Source organism: Mustela lutreola, chromosome X (assembly GCF_030435805.1).
Source record: "Mustela lutreola isolate mMusLut2 chromosome X, mMusLut2.pri, whole genome shotgun sequence".
Lineage (NCBI taxonomy): Eukaryota > Metazoa > Chordata > Mammalia > Carnivora > Mustelidae > Mustela > Mustela lutreola.
Window position 1 is genome coordinate 120,108,417 of NC_081308.1, and position 20,569 is coordinate 120,128,985.

Here is a 20,569-nt window from a genome sequence, read left to right on the forward strand (position 1 = left end):
TGGGGCTCGATCCCAGTGTCCTGGGATCATGACCTGAGCCGAAGGCAGCCGCTTAACAACTGAGCCACCCAGGCGCCCCGAGCATGCAACTCTTGATCTTGGGGTTGTGAATTCAAGCCATATGTTGGGCATAGAGCCTACTTATTAAAAAAGTAGCTACACACACACACACACACACACACACACACACACACAGGATTATTCCCTTTAGAGGAATGACCAATAAATAGCTGAGCTCTCACTACTAACAACAGAAGGCAGTAGACCATTTCAAAGTGCCAAACAAAAGTAACTGTTAGCCTAGAATTCTATACCCTACAAAAACGCTTTTCAAGAATTCATGCAAAATAGAGATAATTACAGGCAATGTAATAATAATAACATGATGATTAGTCTATACTTTTACTTAAAAAGTATAAAGTACTTAAGGCCAAAAGAAAATATACCAGATGGAATATCTGAGGTGTAAAAAGGAATGAAGAATAAAGAAAGGGGTAAAAATCTGGGCAAATATACAGAATATTGACAATAAAACAATAATAATAATGTCTATTGGAATTAAAAAGAGAAGTAAATGATAGACTTTAAATACCAGGCAATAAAATATTTCAGCTTAAGGTAGGGAATATGTTCCAAAAATTCTTATAGTACTTAGGAGTAGGATAAAAGCTTTGATTCACTTTAAACTTTGAAACGTTATTTATGTATGTCATAATATATAGACAAACAGCTAAATGAATAGAAAGAGTATATAACTTTCTAACTGGTAAAGGGAAAGTAACAAAAATATTAAAAATAATTAACTGAAAGACAAAGGAGAAAAGGTCCCAAGAACACTACACATTAAAATGAAAAATTTAATCCCAAGTATATTCGTAAATACATTAACTGCTCCAGTTAATAGACAAAGATGATCAGATTGGATTTTTTAAAAGCCAATAGTGTGGGGGTAGCATTATTTTGATGAAACTAAGATTCAAAGAGATTGCTTAATTTGCCCAAGTTCACCTGGCCATTAAATAGCTAGGCTGAGATTTGAACTCAGGTTGTCTAACTCTAAAGCCCATGCCCTTTTCACTATACATGCTGCTGCCTCAAACTTTGGCTGCCATCAAATTCATCATCCTTGATTTTCTAGCCACCAAGTCACAAGCCTATACCTCTTTCTAAGGCAGGAAACTCCACTCTTTTATCTTATAAGTGCCAGTCAGTTGGTGGGCAGACTTTTTGGTCACTAGATGTGCTGATACCCTGATGTATTTTTTCACATATGAGAAACAGTTTATAAAGTTCCGTTCACTCACAAGGTTCTCTTCTACAGGATAAAGAGCAATTCACAAAACATTTTCACATCCAATATTTCATTAATCTTCTTGCCACTATCATGAGGGGTGTGTGTGTGTGTGTGTGTGTGTGTATACACAAAATGATGGTGATTATATATATATATACACACACACACACACACACACACACACACACATATAATCACCATCATTTTTTATAGATGAGGAAACTAGGATCCGGTAAAGTGATGAATCTTTCCCAAGGTCCTACACAATAACAGAGTTGCAACTTGAACCCATGTCTGTTGTCCCAACTGTCCGCCTGAGGTCATGAACACATCCGAACCTATGAGACCTGTCAGTAAACGGTATATAAGAGAAGCTGGTCCAGCTCACACAAAGGTCTTTGAAGAAAAAGACAGTTGCTAACTATAATTAGAAAAATCACCCTTTTCCTGTTATTTCCATGATACTAAAATGCCTCCATCATATCACACAGATGCTCAAGTGTCCATCCATGCACAATGATCTAAAAGCAGTACAAGTTCAGACAGGAGTCGTACAGGACCTCTACAGTGAGCTTGCAGAGTGGAGAAGAAATCTGTGAACAGGCAAAGGTCTGGTCTCTGAATAAAGTGGCCAATAGTCCTCTATATGTAGCCCAAGCCTCATGGGGAACTAGGACTCTCAAGAGCAGCTGGCTTCCATAGGCCAAGGCGAATGGCAGTGCCTATCAGCACTGCCGAACTGGAAACTGAGCAGCTGAGATTACACTTGATCTTACCTAAAAGGCTGAGAAGCAAGAGCAGCTGAGACTATAAGGGCCAGTTCCAGGCTCCAGGGAAAGAATGAGTGAAGGAGAATATAGCCTGGTGGAAGGTTTACAAGAGAGTGGAGAATTGGTTGGGCAAAAAGGTAGAGAAAAATTAGACAACAGACCAGTCATATGGCCTGGTTGGGGGAGGAAGGTTTCACCTCAGGCATAGTGAAAATAAGCCTGGTAGCAGAAGTAGTTGCGGCCTCACCTGATCATAGGGACGGGACTTCTTCTTCTTTTTTTTTTTTTTAAGATTTTATTTCTTTATTTGACAGACAAAGATCACAAGTAGACAGAGAGGCAGGCAGAGAGAGAGGGGAGGAAGCAGGCTCCCCGCGGAGCAGAGAGCCCAATGCGGGGCTCGATCCCAGGACCCTGGGATCATGACCTGAGCCGAAGGCAGAGGCCTTAATCCACTGAGCCACCCAGGTGCCCCGGGAAGGAACTTCTTAACATCCTTTCTGTTTCAGGACTTGCTGGGGCTGGGTCCATAGGTTAGAGTCTGGAGAAGGCAGAGGATGAAACCCAGAGCTGCCTCTGGGCAGAGAGAATACGCAGTAGTTTATTGACTAGAAGAAAATAATATGGCTTCCCTGCGGAACTTGATATGTGGAAATGGAACAATTCTATGACCTACTGTTATGCCTTGTAACATAAAATCATCTCTAAAAATCAGTGCAATGATTTCTAGGACATACCTCCATTGTTTCCTATGGCTGTTTCTCTTGGAGAAATGCAGAAGAGTGTTTTAGGGGACACCGACTGAGACATAATGCTGGGGGCTTTCTCTCCCTGAGCTTGGCAAGACCTAGAGAGAATTGAAAAGGATGACATGAAATTATAACAGCAAAGCCCCTGGAGATCATCATTCTTGGCATGAGATACTCTTGCCCAGCTCTGCAAAAGCGGGCTCTCTGGGCTTTTATCTCCAGACTATGCTGCCTTGTCTTGCTAACCAAGAGGTCATTTGACAGCAATAATTGTTTCCTAGATATACCGCAGCATGAGGGTTATTTATCTTGTGGATGGCTAAGCAGATCTGGGAGAAGTCTAACAGTATCTCTTCCTAAAAACTCAGCTGTTCTAATACCATTTTCAGTAATTGCTTTTTCAACCTCCAAAATACACAGTACTTTGTTAATTTTAGTATTATTTGTATATTTAATCACGATTCTCATTCCATAGGCTTTGGTGAAGAAAAGTAAACTGTTTCTACCCAAAAGCTCTTCTTTATGAACTGATTAGAACTGCTTCCCTTTCACAGGCCTCACTATTCAAGACTCTGAGTTATCTTGACCACAAAAGTGTGATGTTCAAATTTCTCAAGAACATCCTTTGATGTATCCCTTTGAACCCTAAGCATACTCTGAGAATTGGGTCTACATTAAATTCTGAACCAGCCTCTGATCCCATTTTGCAGCCAGAGAGATCAGAACTGATGACTGACAGGACTTTAATCAGAGCATTTAACACTCCCAGATTTCTTCCAACTGATTATGTCACATTATAGAAAAAACTGAACCAATCAGTTTCTATAGAAGTTATTATAGTCCTTGGAAATCTGTGATCACCACCAAATTTTCTTTAGTGGGATCTTTGAATAAATCCACATAAATCATGGCCTAGTAAGTGGAGGGTATTATTTCTATAGGACAGCATGTGGGTACAGAAATAACCTCAGTAATTTGGTCTTAACAATCACAGAGAGGCACCAAAAGCATAGATTTGGGAATTGGACAAACCTAGAGCCAAGTTCGGATTCTGCCATTTCTTAGGTATAACTTTAAGCAAGTTACCTCATCTCTCTCAGGCTCAGTCTCCCTTCTGTAGAGAGAGCAAAACTACCAAATTTACAATGTTGTCAGGATGAAAAGAGAATTAAGAATGTGAGAAAAGACTCCGGTATATGGCTCACGTTCAGTGCTCATTGTTGATACATTAAATATATCTTAATGATTCAGACTCTGTAGTGAATTATTCACAGCCTGTATTCCAGCCAGTCTCAACTGCTTGGAAAGCAGAATAGTGGTGGTGGTATTTATAGCAGTTGCCCTTTATTGAGCTATTTGTATAATTTATGTATGTTACTCTGCTAAGTACCTTAATATTGTCTTACTTAATCCTGACAACTCGAAGAGGTAGGTGTCAAATGGAGTATCTAACCACAAGGGTTCTGAAATGAGAAAGTTCAGGATTTGATTTGTGGCTCCCCCAATTAACATATGTGTGACTGGGGATGAACTTAGACCCTGTCTAACTACATATTGTCAATTTCACCCATCTGTAACAAATAGATCATTCCTACATCACAGGGCTGTTGTTACATGTTAGGGTTAATGTATATAAAGATCCTGGTATCAAATGGGTATTCAATGTTAGGCTTCCTTCTTGACTTATAATTTAATAAGGAATGGGCAAAAGAGTGCTTATACTACCTTCTCACTTCTTAGATTTAAAAACTAAATCAATATTTGTTGAAAGCAATATAGTAGATGGGGGAAAAAAAAGAATGAAAAATCAAGCCATCTTGGAAGAAGTCAGGGGGAAGGGAAAGAAATCTGAGTTTTAGCTTAGCTTTTTTAGCTGGGAAAAAGTGCTATTTTTATTGGAACATGGTATTATTTCTCAATTTTATTCACTTGACAACAACTGCTTCAACAGTTCTTCTCTGGGGTCATGGTTGCTAGAAGAAAGCATAGTGCGCCATTTGAATAGATGATTTTTAGAGGCTCCATTTTGGCCAGAAAGAGACAATGTAGATGTCAGGCAAGTAGAGTCAGACATTAACTTAATGGCGAACTCCATCTTAATGGTAACATGTCACAACTGTCAATTCCCAGAAATTCTTAACTGGCCTTTTCCCAGGAAGAAATAGGGTCCGGCCCTTTATGGCGGTTTAACAAGTTGCCCCTGCCACCATCTGCCACATTCCCAGTGTGCACAGATTTGTTTCCTCGTGCGCCCATTCTCACTCACTCCATACGTTTTCTTCACGCTACTTTCTTTCATCCACTGGTCCCTGACCTTTCCAACTTTAAATCACCCCCTCAGCTAGACAGATAATCTCATCCATCCAAACTTTAAGCTTCGGCTTCCCTCCTGGCCAAATGTTTCTATCCTCTCCCTTTCTGGCATAGGCTGATAACTTGCAGGGTGGTACATTTCTCCCATCAGTCTGGCTCCATAGAAAATTATGCCTCTACACTGCCCCTGTGCACAGCTTCTCAAATCCCGTTCTACCAGATCTTGTCTACAGCCCTGGACTGACAGGGATGATTAAGAAAGGGGGACCAGCAAACCAAGAATGATCCCTGCAAAAAGCAGGAACTTGAGGGCAAATAAGATTCTCAAGGAATAAACCCTCCTCTTAGGGTCCGTCCATCCCTCTGTTCTCACCCCTCCTCCCTGCACTCTGCCAGTTCTCGATTCTTTTAAGATCAGTCCCCACTACCATCCTGACTTGACATCTCCTAACTTTTCAGCACCTAGCCATGTGGGTTGGTATTCCCTTTAGCCAAGGCAAGTAACTGCCACGAACGAATGATCTTTCTGACTCACTACTGAACATACCAGTAGCTTCTGTGGGTTCAAATCGTTCAGTACAATATCTACCTTTCCATTTAATAAAAATGTTTGACTTCTATGGGAACAGCTACAATGTTCATTTGGGGACTCCTGCAGCATTCAGACAAATTGTTTAAACTCCTTGTTAAGGATTTAAGTTAGCTTACCATAGGAACAGTATGATATACTTTATATCATGATAAAATAATAAGACAAAAGGTCAGGAAATCAGGGTCAGTTTTTTTTAAAAGATAGAAAGCTAAAAAACAAGGCCAGGAGTAAAGGTTCATACACAAAATGCCTACTGAATGTCTGGAAGACTTGTTAACAGCAAAGCCACAAAACTGGAAGAAAAGCAGTTACATGACTTATAGCACCTTCAGAAAATAAGTCAAACAAGAGAAGTACAAGTGTTCTTGGTACTGAGACCAGACATTGCATTGCACCATCTGTAGCAACACATTTCATAGGGCTGTTTCCTACAGGAAGCCTCGCTATAGGCTGATGACTTCAAGCCAAAGCGTGATCCTGCCAAAACACGACTACAGGGAGGCAGAGTGACTAGACTCAGGTAAGCGGATCTACAAAGGTCTCGCTTAGAGAAAGGCTGTAGACTTTCTATAGGATGGGTAGATGACATAATTTGTAGGCAGTTCTCCATAAATATGGTTCCTACAACTGAGATTTGGTTTTTGGCATCAGCAAGTCCTAGGAAATGTTCCCTGACAAGTCACTGAAATGGAGCTCTTTCAGACTACCAGTTAAGCACAGAGTCATATGCCTTAGCAGTGAGTCTAGCTATAGTAAATCAAATACTCGTGTCAGTTATTTAGAAAAAAATATATATATATATACATATATATGTATATTTATCATTAATTGTCTAGCACAGGAGAGCATAAATTCCTGGTATATAGTTTAAATCACAAAGTGTGATCCCCATGATGCCCTTCTCCTAGTATCCACCTTCTTGTATAATACCTTCTCTCAGAGTGTGGGTGGGACCTATGACTTGTTTCTAAAAGATACAAATAGCCAAAATGATGGGATGTCACTCCTGTGATTAGGTTACATTGTACAGGCTTCATTGTGTTAGTGGCCTGGCTTTAGAGACTCCCTGCTGACTTGATGAAGTAGGCGGCCATATTGGGAAAACCCACACAGCAAGGGACTGTGGGTAGCCTCTAGGAATGGTGGGTCACCTCTAGGACGTGAGAGCACCTGCCAGTCAACATAAAGCCAGGGGGCCATCTGTTTTCAAAACCGGAAAGGAATGAAATCTGACAATCACCTGAGTGAACATGGAAGCAGACTCTCCCCCGGTTAAGTCTCCATGTGACTGCATAGCCTGGTTGGGATCTTGACTATCACCTCATAAGACCAAGCTAAGGTACACCTAGACTTCTGACCCAAAAAACTTTGAAATCATAAATTTGTGTTGTTTTAAGCCATTAAGTTTGTGGTAATCTGTCATACAAAAATCAGTACCTAACGTAAGAAAATAGACTTATTCTAAAATGTATGTCAAAACAGCAGTTCATTTGTTAATTATGAGGCCGTTAGATGGTGAGGACCACCTGCCAAAAATAAAAACTTTAGTTTTAGAATAAAATACAGAAGATCTTTCTGGCTACAAATACATAACCGGGCTAGCTGATTAAAGTGTCTCGTGATTTCTGCCAATATAACCATTTCATTTTCAATTGGCTGTGTGCTTGCTGGATACAAAGCACAATTACTGGGTTCTAGGAGAGCAAGAACAGGAATAAAAGCCAAGATACCATGCCCTTGAAGAACTCACAAGATGCTCAGGGACACTAACAATAAAAAATGAAACAAGTTAGAAACAAATGCCAAACAATACATCACTGTACTAATACAAATTAACAAAGATGTGGGGAATTTAATCAGAAAAGTAATAGGCATTTTAAAATTCATTTCCATTCAGCTTTAGGTGTTTGGGTGGCTTACATTTGATTGTGGATATGCCTGCTATTCTGAGAGTTTACCTCAAACAAACAAGAACACTACACTGTGCCCATTATCCCCCGATTCTTCCAATGCACTCTAGGAATGAAGCTGGCTCATTTTATCATATCAATGCTGCAAAGTTTGTCTTCCCTCACACCTGCTCCCGAGTGGAGGCAATAGGGGAAAAGCTGGCTTTACGGACTCTTCTACTTCCTAAGCACCATTATGTCTGAGTACTCAAGCTTCGGAAGTTCTATTCTTAAGAAAAATGCATGCTCATTACCAAAAATTAAACTATAAATAAGTAAAAGGGGAAAATAAAAACATAACCCAGCTCAAGGAAAACACACTTTGAAAACTTTGGAGTAATCCACTTCCAGTGAAGATGGTTGAATAAGAGGATCCTAAGTTCACCTTGTCCCAAGAGTACACCTAGATAAACCCACATCGGTGTATATAACCCAGAAAACAACCTAAAGACCAACAACAGAACAGGCTCTTCACAAGTAAATGTGGAGAAGCAGCCACATTGAAAAGGGTAGAAAGGGCAGAAGTATGGTTGGAAGCTAAATGAACCCACGGGACTGTCCACGGGAGGGAGAGACATGGCAGGTGCAGAAAGGGGAAAGAAACAGACCCTCACACCAGGCACCCCAGGTGTGGGGAACCCACACCAGGAAGATGAATCCCTATAACATCTGGCTTTGAAAACCAGAGGGGCATGATTTCACAAGTTCTTACAATCAGCAGGACTTAACACCTCGAACTTTGAAAATCAGTTGGCTCTGCTCTGGGAGAACCAGGAGGGTAAGAGAATACAGAGTCCCTACCCTTAAAAAAACAGCACAACAGCCCCACTAAGATACAGTATAGAAGCAGCAGTTTGAAAAACACATGGGGTATATCAGAAGATGTATTTACTAATCTCAGAGTATGAGCTGGAGGGGCAAGGATCTTTAGGAGATTTATCCAAGAACAAAGGAGCTGGCAGGTGCCATTTCCCTCCCCATCCCCCCAGCCTGGACACAGGGACACCTGCAGGAACCAGTGCAGCACCAACACGCTCCATCTAGCTTGTCCCCACCCTGTCCCCATGCTCTCCTGTGGACCTGCCCTCTCCAATATGCTCTTAGCCAGAGGCCATCCAAAATGGTGCCAAAAGCCTACCAGTATGCAAGCAGCCCCAGAAGGGACCAGCACCACTCCAAAGTAACTCCTGCTCCAGGGAAAGGGCAAAATAACCACACACACCATCCAGCTGCAGCCCCAGCAGTGGGCTGGGTGCAGAGATGAGGTCAGACTGCAAGCCCCACTCACCAATGAAAGATCCAGAGGGGATAACACAGAGAAAACACCCTGCCATTCAGTGCTACTGCATCTCTGGGAAATTCCTAGTCAGACTCAACTCAAGCCCAAGGCAGCCCAGACTGGCCCGCTAACAACAGAGGGACCAGACCCAGCCCACAACAGGCAGAGAGCCATTGTGGACAACGGGACTGAAGGAAAACATGGCTCAACCACAACAATAGGGCATATGCAACACACATAAGAAACACCCCCAAAGTGCCAGGTTCTGGTGACAGAGGACATTGCACTGCAGGGCACTACAGGACCTCCTCTTCACAAGGCCACTACTTTCAAGAGTGGGAGATATAGCTAATTTTCCTAACACAAAGAAACAGACATGCAGAAACAGACAAAAATGAGGAGACAGAAGAATATGTCCCAAATGAAAGAACAGGACAAAATCACAGCAAGAAGCTAAATGAAACAGAGATAAGTAATATGTTTGAGAGAGAATTTAAAGTAATGGTCATAAAGATATTCACTGGTGTTAAGAAAAGAGTGAAGGACTCAGTGAGACCCTCAACAAGGAGACACAAAACAGGAAAAAAAAAAGAAAAGAACCAATCAGAGGATGAAGAATTCAATAAGTGAAATTAAAAATACACTAGATAGGGACACCTGGGTGGCTCAGTTGGTTAATCATCTGACTTGATTTCAGCTCCGGTCATGATCTCGGGGTCATGAAACTGAGCCCTGTGTCTGACACCACACTCAGTGGGGAGTCTGCTTGAGTCTCTCTCTCTCTCCCTCTCCCTCTACCTATCCCCCTGCTCACTCTGTCTCTGTCTAAATAAATATTTTTTTAAAAACACTAGATGGAGGGCGCCTGGGTGGCTCAGTGGGTTAAGCCGCTGCCTTCGGCTCAGGTCATGATCTCAGAGTCCTGGGATCGAGTCCCACATCGGGCTCTCTGCTCAGCAGGGTGCCTGCTTCCTCCTCTCTCTCTGCCTGCCTCTCTGCCTACTTGTGATCTCTCTCTGTCAAATAAATAAATAAAATCTTTAAAAAAAAAAAAAAAACACTAGATGGAATAAATAGTAGATTAGAGGAAGCAGAAAAAGGGATCAGCAAACTGGAGGACAGAGTAATGGAAAGCAACCAAGCTAAACAGGTGAGAGAAAAAAATAAAAATGAAAATGAACTTGGAGAACTCAGTGACAACATCAAGCATAATAATACTTGCATTATAGGGATCCCAGGAGGAGAAAAGAGAGAAAAGGGGGCAAAAATTTCACTTGAAGAAATAGTAGCTGAAAAACTTCTCAAGTCTGGGGAAGGAAACAGAAATCCAGATCCAGGAGGCACAGAGAGCCCCCAACAAAATCAACCAAAGAAGGTTTACACCAAGGCACATAATAATTATAATGGCAAAAAGCAGTGACAAAGAGAGATTTTTTTTTTAAATAAAGCTTTCTCTGATTTTTTTTTTTAGATTTTATTTATTTATTTGACAGACAGAGATCACAAGTAGGCAGAGAGGCAGGCAGAGAGAGAGAGAGGAAGGGAAGCAGGCTCCCCACTGAGCAGAGAGCCCAATTCGGGGCTCGATCCCAGGACCCCACATGAGCACCCTCTCTTACACTCAAGCAAATAAATAAATCTTTAAAAAATTATCAAATACAGGGGCGCCTAGGTGGCTCAGTGGGTTAAAGCCTCTGCCTTCGGCTCAGGTCATGATCCCAGGGTCCTGGGATCAAGCCCTGCATTGGGCTCTCTGCTTGGCTGGGAGCCTGCTTCCCTTCCTCTCTCTCTGCCTGCCTCTCTGCCTACTTGTGATCTCTGCCTGTTAAATAAATAAATAAAAATTTTTTAAAAAATTATCAAATACATAATTGGCAAATTTTTCTCCTATTCTACAGGTTGTACTTTCATCTCTAATAGTGCCTTCTCATGCATAAAGTTTTAAATTTTGATGAGATTCACTTTGTTAATTTGTGTATGTGTGTGCACTTTAGGTGTCATATCTAAGAAACTGCTTAATCCAAGGTCGTGAAGATTTATGCCTAAGTTTTCTTCTAAGAGTTTTATAGTTTTCATTCTTACATTTAGTTATGTAATCCATCCACTTTTTAGTTAATTTTTATATATAATGTGAAGTAGGAATTCAACTTCATTCTTTTGCATGTGGATATCGAACTGTCCCAGCACCATTTGTTGTAAAGACTATTCTTTGCCCCACTGAATTGTCTTGATAACCCTGTCAAAAATCAATAACCATAAATTTGAGGATTTATGGACTCTCAGTTCTAATCCACTGTTCTGTATGATAGACTGAGTGTGCCCCAAAATATGTCCATATTCTAATCCCCAGAAACTATGAATATGTTGCCTTACATAGAAAAAGGGACTTTGCAGAGGTAATTAAGATCTTGAGATGGGAAGGTTTTTCAGGATCATCTATTGGGCCTAATATAATTACAAGGATCCTTATAAGAGAAAGACAATAGGATCATAGTCAGTAGGGCACATGATGATGGAAACAAGAGGCTGAAGTTAACACAAGGAAGGGGCTATGAGCCAGAAAAGCAGGCAGGCTCTAGAAGCTGAAAATGTCAAGAAATTAAATTGTCTTCTCTGAGTTTCCAGAAATAACCAGCCCTGATAATACTTTGACTTTTACCCAGTGAGACTGATTTTGAACTTCTGACCTCCAGAAGAATAAGTTAATCAGCTTTTTACAGACACTAAGTTTGTGGCAATTTGTTATAGCAGTAATAGGAAGATAATACAATCCGTTTTTCCTTGTGCCAATGCTATGTTTTCTTGATTACTATAGCTTTGTAGTAAGTTTTTAAAACAGGAAGCATAAACCTTACAACTTTGCTCTTCTTATTTATTTAATTACAGGCATAACAATATACAGTGAACTCTAAGACCTATTCTTCAGGCATAACTAAAACATCATACCCATTGAACGGCAACTCTCTATTGTTTTGGCTATTCTGGCAAACTCTACCATGTTAATAGCTCAATAGTCAATTGTTTATTGGTAAAATAATTCTCATATTTGGGTTTTTTCAGTATTCATGACCATAAAATAACTGCAAAATGTTTCCTTTGAGGCAAATATTTTTGTACATTTATAATTATCTCCTTAATTACTATGTCAAAAATGCATTTTTGAAACTTTTGATAAGGCATAAGTAACCTCCAGAATTCTATACTTCCACAAACAGTATATGTGAGTATGCTTTCCTCACACTCTCATCAATCCTGTTCTCAAATTTTAGACTTAGATTTTAGAGTAGAAGTTTAGATGTAAAAGAAAAAGCTATAAAGTTAGTATAAAAATGTAAAAGAATATTTTTATAACCTAGGGGCTAGGAAGTACTTCTCAAAACTTAAAAAAAAAAAAAAAAACACAGATTTAGGGGTGCCTGGGTGGCTCAGTGGGTTAAGCTTCTGCCTTCGGCTCAGGTCATGATCCCAGGGTCCTGGGATTGAGCCCCACATCAGGCTCTCTGCTCAGCAGGGAACCTGCCTCCCCCTCTCTCTCTGCCTGCCTCTCTGCCTACTTGTGATCTCTATCTGTCAAATAAATAAAATCTTTAAAAACATAAAAGAAACATTTATAAAACAAAACTGATATAATAAACTCAAATTGAGCACTTCTATTCAATAATATAAGAAAATCACAAAATTAGTTGATATATGACAGAACGGAAAACATTCTTTGCAATGTCTAAAACTGACAATGGAAAAATATCTAGAACGAGCATTGGCATTGGGCACCTTAAACCGGCGTTCGTTGAAAAGCCTTCAATTTTACAAATCCAAGGCAAAAATGGGCAATGATTATAAGCAAGCAATTTACCAAAGAGGAAATCCAAAGGTCTGAAAAGCATAAAGAGATATGTTCTAATTCATAGTAATAAGGCAAACATTAATTAAAACAGAAAAATAGCACTTTCTCTTTCAAACTATTGAAAATTATAAACGATGATAATGCCAAGAACTGGCATGACTGTGCAGTATAGAAATCTACGTGCACTCCTGGTGGGACTGTAGACTGGCACAGCCAATCTAAAAAAAAACATGCAGCATTTAGACAGATCAGGAATACGAATATCCTAAGAACCACACATTCCGCTCCTGAATATACATTCCAACTAAATTATCACATGATTCCAGAGGGGTACTCATAAGAAGGTACCCATTGGGGGTGCCTGGGTGGCTCAGTGGGTTAAGCCTCTGCCTTCCGCTCAGATCATGATCTCAGGGTCCTGGGATCAAGCCCCACGTGGGGCTCTCTGCTCAGTGGGGAGCCTGCTTCTCCCTCTCTCTCTGCCTGCTTCTCTGCCTACTTGTGATCTCTCTCTGTCAAATAAATAAAATCTTTAAAAAAAAAAAAAAAGAAGGTACCCATTGTAGCAGTATCTGGAAGCAAGGTGTTTTAAGGAATCTAGACATCAATAACTGGGAGAGTTGTTAGGGAGAAATGTGGTCTATGCACAGCAGGCAGCAGTTAGAAGCATTAGACTAGATAAGTGTGTGGCAATAAAATTGAATCTTAATATGAAGACATTGAATTCAAAAGTTTAAGAAACACAATGAGATATGTCATACACACCCATCCAAATAAATTCAAATATATGCAAACAGAATAGAGAGTTCAATAATAAACTCATATGTACAGAGTCCACTGATTTTGGACAAAGATAGCAAGGTAACCTAGGGGGAAAAGATCATCTTATCCATCAACAGTACTGGAAAAAATACATATTTGTAAAGAACAAAAAATTAAATATTAACTTCACTTCATACACAAAATTTATTCATGATGTATCATAGGGGCACCTGGCTGGTTCAGTTAGTAGAGCATGTGACTCTTGATCTCGGGGTTGTGAGTTCAAGCCCCACGTAGGGTGTGCAGATTACTTAAAAATAAAAACTTTCGGGAAAAAAGATATGAACTTCATCAAAATAAAAAGTTTGGGCACAGCAAAGGAAACAGTCAACAAAACAAAGAGACAACCCACAGAATGCGAGAAGACATTTGCAAATGTCACTACAGATAGACAGTTGGTATCCAAGATCTATAAAGAACTTCTCAAACTCAACACCCCCCAAAAATAATCAAGACAAAAAATGGGCAGAAGATATGAACTGACACTTCTCCAAAGAAGACATATGAATGGCTAACAGACACATGAAAAATGCTCAACATCATTAGCCATCAGGAAAATTCAAATCAAAACCAAATTGATATATTGCCTTACACCAGTTAGAATGGCAAAAATTGACAAGGCAAGAAACAACAAATGTTGGAGAGGTTGTGGAGAATGGGGAACCCTCTTACACTATTGGTGGGAATGCAAGCTGGTGCAGCCACTTTGGAAAACAGTGTGGAGATTCCTCAAAAAGTTAAAAACAGAGATACCCTATGACCCACCAATTACACTACTGGGTATTTAGGTCAAAGATACAGATGTAGTGAAAAGAAGGGCCATATGCACCCCAAAGTTCATAGCAGCAGTAATGTCCCCAATAGCCAAACTGTGGAAGAAGCTAAGATGCCCTTCAACAGACGAATGGATAAAGAAGATGTGGCCCATATATACAATGGAATATTACTCAGCCATCAGAAAGGATGAATAGCCAACATGTGCATCAACATGGATGGAACTGGAAGAGATTATGCTGAGTGAAGTAAGTCAAACAGAGAAAGACAATTATCATATGGTTTCACTTATATGTGGAACATAAGGAATAGCATGAAAGACATTAGGAGAAGGAAGGGGGAAAGGAAGGGGGGGTACTCAGAAGAGGAGATGAACCATGAAAGACTATGGACTTCAGTAATCAAACTGAGGGTTTTGGTGAGGGGTAGGGATGGGAGAGCCCAGTGATGGGTATTAAGGAGGGCATGTATTTCATGGAGTACTGTGTATTATATGCAAACAATGATTCATGGAACCCTACATCAAAAACCAATGATGTACTGTATGGTGACTAATACAATTGAAAAATTATCAAAACGAAGAAGAAAAAGATGTATCATAGACTTAAAAAATAAGCTAAAACTATAAAGCTTTTATAAACTCAAATTAATGTTCTTAAAATGGAACATTTATCCTCCCAGGGGTACCAACATTTCAAATAGAACTTCAGGAGAAAGCAATGTTCATCATAAATGAAGCACCAATAACGGAGTGTTAGATTTCTATCATCACAAAACAAGCTGCCATAAACGTAGTGGCTTAAAATAATATATTTTTATTATATCACAGTTCAGTAAACAGAAGTGCAAGCCATCTCAAGTCTCACATGGCCAAAGTCAAGGTGTCAGCCAACTAGGCTCCTATCTGGAGACTCTAGGGAATAATCCACTCTCACACTCATTAAGTTTGTTGACAGAATTAAATTTCATTTGGCTATAGGGCTGAAATCCCTGATTTCTTGCTGGCTCTCAGACAGAAATGGCTCTTGGCTCCTAGAGAACATTCTTTGGTCTTTCCACATGCCCTCCCCACCTAACCCCAAATCTTCAAAGCTACCAATGCTTCACTGAATCTGTCATGTACTTTGAATCTGATTTCTCCTTTTGTTGGCAAACGGAGAAAACTCTGCTTTTAAAGGACATACCTGATCAGGGTCAGACCCACCCAGATCATCTCCATTTCATAGCATCAACTGACTTGAAATTTTAATTTCCAAAATACTATTACAAAGTATTTGAAAGCTAAATTGCCATTGGAATCACAGTCCAGAAAAATTAGCCAAAACATGTGTGCTAGGCCTAACATAAGAGATAAAATGTCAGGGAAACAACTGAAAACCATTCATTACACAGAGAACTTGGAAAATCATAACTTGAATAAGAAAAGACAATCAAGTGACACCAACACTGAAACGAATCAAATGCTGAAATTGCTGCCATCATAAAAACATTTCAACTATTACAGATTAGCTAAAAAAAAGTTAGAAAAAGTAGAAAATCTCAGCAGAAGTTTACAGGTTATATATAAAAAAAAGAAGAAAACAGAAATTATAAAGCTGGGAAAAAAACAATAAACTTAAAAAAAAGAATACACCTCTCTAGATGGCTTCAAAAGCAGAGTGGAGATGACAGAGGATAGACTCAGCAAACTTAAAGAAAATGCAAGAGAACTCACCAATGAACAGAATTACCTGATAAGAGAGAAAATACAGGGGGGAGGAGTCAAGATGGCGGAGAAGTAGCAAGCTGAGACTGCTTCAGCTAGCCGGAGATCAGCTAGATAGCTTATCTAAAGATTGCAAACACCTGAAAATCCATCGGCAGATCGAAGAGAAGAAGAACAGCAATTCTGGAAACAGAAAAACAACCACTTTCTGAAAGGTAGGACCGGCGGAGAAGTGAATCCAAAGCGACGGGAAGATAGACCCCGGGGGGAGGGGCCGGCTCCCGGCAAGCGGCGGAGCAACCGCGCACAAAATCAGGACTTTTAAAAGTCTGTTCCGCGGAGGGACATCGCTCCAGAGGCTAAACCGGGGCGAAGCCCACGCGGGGTCAGCGTGGCCTCAGGTCCCGCAGGGTCACAGAAGGATCGGGGGTGTCTGAGTGTCGCAGAGCTTGCGGGTATTGGAACGGGAAAGCCGGCTACAGAGACAGAGCCGACAGTAAGCTCGCAGCTCCGTGTTACCTTGAACCGGTCGCAGGCTCGGTGAGCTCGGAGCGCGGCCGGAGGTCAGGCAGACGGGAGTAACTGGGCGCTGTTCTCTGAGGGCGCACTGAGGAGTGGGGCCCTGGGCTCTCGGCTCCTCCGGGCCGGAGACCAGGAGGCCGCCATTTGTATTCCCGTCCTCTGGAACTCTACGGAAAGCGCTCAGGGAACAAAAGCTCCTGAAAGCAAACCCGAGCGGATTACTCACCCCGGCCCCGGGTAAGGGCGGTGTAATTCCGCCTGGGGCAAAGACACTTGAAAATCACTACACCAGGCCCCTCCCCCAGAAGATCAACAAGAAATCCAGCCGAGACCAAGCTCACCTACCAAGGAGTGCGGTTTCAATACCAAGGAGAGCAGCAGAATTCCAGAGGAGGAGAAAGCCAAGCACGGAACTCATGGCTTTTTTCCTGTGATTTTTTTTAGTCTTGCAGTTAATTTAATTTTTTCTTTTTCATTTTTTTTTTTTTTCTCGCCTTCGGGTAAAATTTTTTTTTTTTTTTAACTGTTACCTTTTTCTTTTTTAACGATTTTTTACTAGTTTATCTAATATATATATATATTTTTTTACATTTTTCTTAGGTGTTTTCTTTTTTAAAAAAAAATTCTTTTCTTTTTTTTTTTTTTTTTTTTTTCTTTTTTCTTTCTTCCTTTTTGAACCTCTTTTTATCCCCTTTCTCCCCACTCACGATTTTGGATCTCTTCTAATTTGGCTAAAGCATATTTTCCTGGGGTTGTTGCCACCCTTTTAGTATTTTACTTGCCCCTTCATTTACTCTTATCTGGACAAAATGACAAGACGTAAAAATTCACCACAAAAAAAAGAACAAGAGGCAGTACCGAAGGCTAGGGACCTAATCAATACAGACATCGGTAATATGTCAGATCTAGAGTTCAGAATGACAATTCTCAAGGTTCTAGCCGGGCTCGAAAAAGGCATGGAAGATATTAGAGAAACCCTCTCGAGAGATATAAAAGCCCTTTCTGGAGAAATAAAAGAACTAAAATCTAACCAAGTTGAAATCAAAAAAGCTATTAATGAGGTGCAATCAAAAATGGAGGCTCTCACTGCTAGGATAAATGAGGCAGAAGAAAGAATTAGTGATATAGAAGACCAAATGACAGAGAATAAAGAAGCTGATCAAAAGAGGGACAAACAGCTACTGGACCACGAGGGGAGAATTCGAGAAATAAGTGACACCATAAGACGAAACAACATTAGAATAATTGGGATTCCAGAAGAAGAAGAAAGTGAGAGGGGAGCAGAAGGTATACTGGAGAGAATTATTGGGGAGAATTTCCCCAATATGGCAAAGGGAACAAGCATCAAAATTCAGGAGGTTCAGAGAATGCCCCTCAAAATAAATAAGAATAGGCCCACACCCCGTCACATAATAGTAAAATTTACAAGTCTCAATGACAAAGAGAAAATCCTGAAAGCAGCCCGGGAAAAGAAGTCTGTAACATACAATGGTAAAAATATTAGATTGGCAGCTGACTTATCCACAGAGACCTGGCAGGCCAGAAAGAGCTGGCATGATATTTTCAGAGCACTAAACGAGAAAAACATGCAGCCAAGAATACTATATCCAGCTAGGCTATCATTGAAAATAGAAGGAGAGATTAAAAGCTTCCAGGACAAACAACAACTGAAAGAATTTGCAAATACCAAACCAGCTCTACAGGAAATATTGAAAGGGGTCCTCTAAGCAAAGAGAGAGCCTACAAGTGGTAGATCAGAAAGGAACAGAGACCATATACAGTAACAGTCACCTTACAGGCAATACAATGGCACTAAATTCATATCTCTCAATAGTTACCCTGAATGTGAATGGGCTAAATGCCCCTGTCAAAAGACACAGGGTATCAGAATGGATAAAAAAACAAAACCCATCTATATGTTGCCTCCAAGAAACACATTTTAAGCCCGAAGACACCTCCAGATTTAAAGTGAGGGGGTGGAAAAGAATTTACCATGCTAATGGACATCAGAAGAAAGCAGGAGTGGCAATCCTTATATCAGATCAATTAGATTTTAAGCCAAAGACTGTAATAAGAGATGAGGAAGGACACTATATCATACTCAAAGGGTCTGTCCAACAAGAAGATTTAACAATTTTAAATATCTATGCCCCCAACGTGGGAGCAGCCAACTATATAAACCAATTAATAACAAAATCAAAGAAACACATAAACAACAATACAATAATAGTAGGGGACTTTAATATTCCCCTCACTGAAATGGACAGGTCATCCAAGCAAAAGATCAGCAAGGAAATAAAGGCCTTAAATGACACACTGGACCAGATGGACATCACAGATATATTCAGAATATTTCATCCCAAAGCAACAGAATACACATTCTTCTCTAGTGCACATGGTACATTCTCCAGAATAGATCACATCCTCGGTCCTAAATCAGGACTCAACCGGTATCAAAAGATTGGGATCATTCCCTGCATATTTTCAGACCACAATGCTCTAAAGCTAGAACTCAACCACAAAAGGAAGTTTGGAAAGAACCCAAATACATGGAGACTAAACAGTATCCTTCTAAAGAATGAATGGGTCAACCGGGAAATTAAAGAAGAATTGAAAAAAATCATGGAAACAAATGATAATGAAAATACAACGGTTCAAAATCTGTGGGACACAACAAAGGCAGTCCTGAGAGGAAAATATATAGCGGTACAAGCCTTTCTCAAGAAACAAGAAAGGTCTCAGGTACACAACCTAACCCTACACCTAAAGGAGCTGGAGAAGGAACAAGAAAGAAACCCTAAGCCCAGCAGGAGAAGAGAAATCATAAAGATCAGAGCAGAAATCAATGAAATAGAAACCAAAAAAACAATAGAACAAATCAACGAAACTAGGAGCTGGTTCTTTGAAAGAATTAATAAAATTGATAAACCCCTGGCCCGACTTATCAAAAAGAAAAGAGAAAGGACCCAAATAAATAAAATAATGAATGAAAGAGGAGAGATCACAACTAACACCAAGGAAATACAAACTATTATAAGAACATACTATGAGCAACTCTACGGCAATAAATTTGACAATCTGGAAGAAATGGATGCATTCCTAGAAACATATAAACTACCACAACTGAACCATGAAGAAATAGAAAGCCTGAACAGACCCATAACCAGTAAGGAGATTGAAACAGTCATTAAAAATCTCCAAACAAACAAAAGCCCAGGGCCAGACGGCTTCCCGGGGGAATTCTACCAAACATTTAAAGAAGAACTAATTCCTATTCTCCTGAAACTGTTCCAAAAAATAGAAATGGAAGGAAAACTTCCAAACTCATTTTATGAGGCGAGCATCACCTTGATCCCAAAACCAGACAAGGATCCCACCAAAAAAGAGAGCTATAGACCGATATCCTTGATGAACACAGATGCGAAAATACTCAACAAAATACTAGCCAATCGGATTCAACAGTACATTAAAAAGATTATTCACCACGACCAAGTGGGATTTATTCCAGGGCTGCAAGGTTGGTTCAACATCCGCAAATCAGTCAATGTGATACAACACATCAATAAAAGTAAGAACAAGAACCATATGATACTCTCAATAGATGCTGAAAAAGCATTTGACAAAGTACAACATCCCTTCCTGATCAAAACTCTTCAAAGTGTAGGGATAGAGGGCACATACCTCAATATCATCAAAGCCATCTATGAAAAACCCACCGCAAATATCATTCTCAATGGAGAAAAACTGAAAGCTTTTCCGCTAAGGTCAGGAACACGGCAGGGATGTCCATTATCACCACTGCTATTCAACATCGTACTAGAGGTCCTAGCCTCAGCAATCAGACAACAAAAGGAAATTAAAGGCATCCAAATCGGCAAAGAAGAAGTCAAATTATCACTCTTCGCAGATGATATGATACTATATGTGGAAAACCCAAAAGACTCCACTCCAAAACT

At 40.1% G+C, this 20,569-nt stretch overlaps 1 pseudogene; it reads left to right on the forward strand.

Moving 5' to 3' along the window:
• The window catches only part of LOC131821086 (ferritin heavy chain-like), a 187,113-nt pseudogene that overhangs the window by 149,614 nt on the left and 16,930 nt on the right, over positions 1-20,569 (forward strand).